This window comes from Hylobates moloch, unplaced genomic scaffold, assembly GCF_009828535.3.
Source record: "Hylobates moloch isolate HMO894 unplaced genomic scaffold, HMol_V3 SCAFFOLD_4, whole genome shotgun sequence".
Classification (NCBI taxonomy): Eukaryota; Metazoa; Chordata; class Mammalia; order Primates; family Hylobatidae; genus Hylobates; species Hylobates moloch.
In genome coordinates this window covers 42,242,353-42,242,967 of record NW_026652279.1, presented here as the reverse complement: position 1 = coordinate 42,242,967, position 615 = coordinate 42,242,353, and positions in this window count along the sequence as shown.

Below are 615 nucleotides of genomic sequence, written 5' to 3'. Positions count from 1 at the left end.
GCAGAACTGACAAGGTACAAATGGACCCCGCCCAGCGTGGAAGCCTTCTCTAATGTTGGCAGAGTAGGTTGGACTTGTTTTTGCACAAATCGCCTTTCCCTCTTTCCCTACTCCACCTGTACTGAATATTGCATTTTCTTCCATACTGAAGCGGGATTCCTGGCTTTTTTTTTTTTTTTTGAGACGGATTTTCGCTCTTGTTGCCCAGGCTGCAGTGCAGTGGTGTGATCTCGGCTCACTGCACCCTCCGCCTCCCGGGTTCAAGCGATTCTCCTGCCTCAGCCTCCCGAGTAGCTAGGATTACAGGCGCCCGCCACCATGCTCGGCTAATTCCTGGCATTTTAAATACGATAAATTACTTCAACCTATGACCTTAATATAACTTCAACCTCAACCTTAATATAATTAGCCGCAGACACCGTTTGCATGACCCAGGAAACAGAGACACGGAGCGAAAGCCTGCCGGGACCACGCTGAGCTGCACTACCGGCAGGCAACTCACTTCCGGGGGTGGACTCAGCACAGCAGTGGCCCAACCCGCCCTCAACCGGAGTCTTTTGGGCTCCGGCTTCGCTGTCGCCCCGCCCCGTGGCCTTTGCCCCGGTCGGGCGGGAC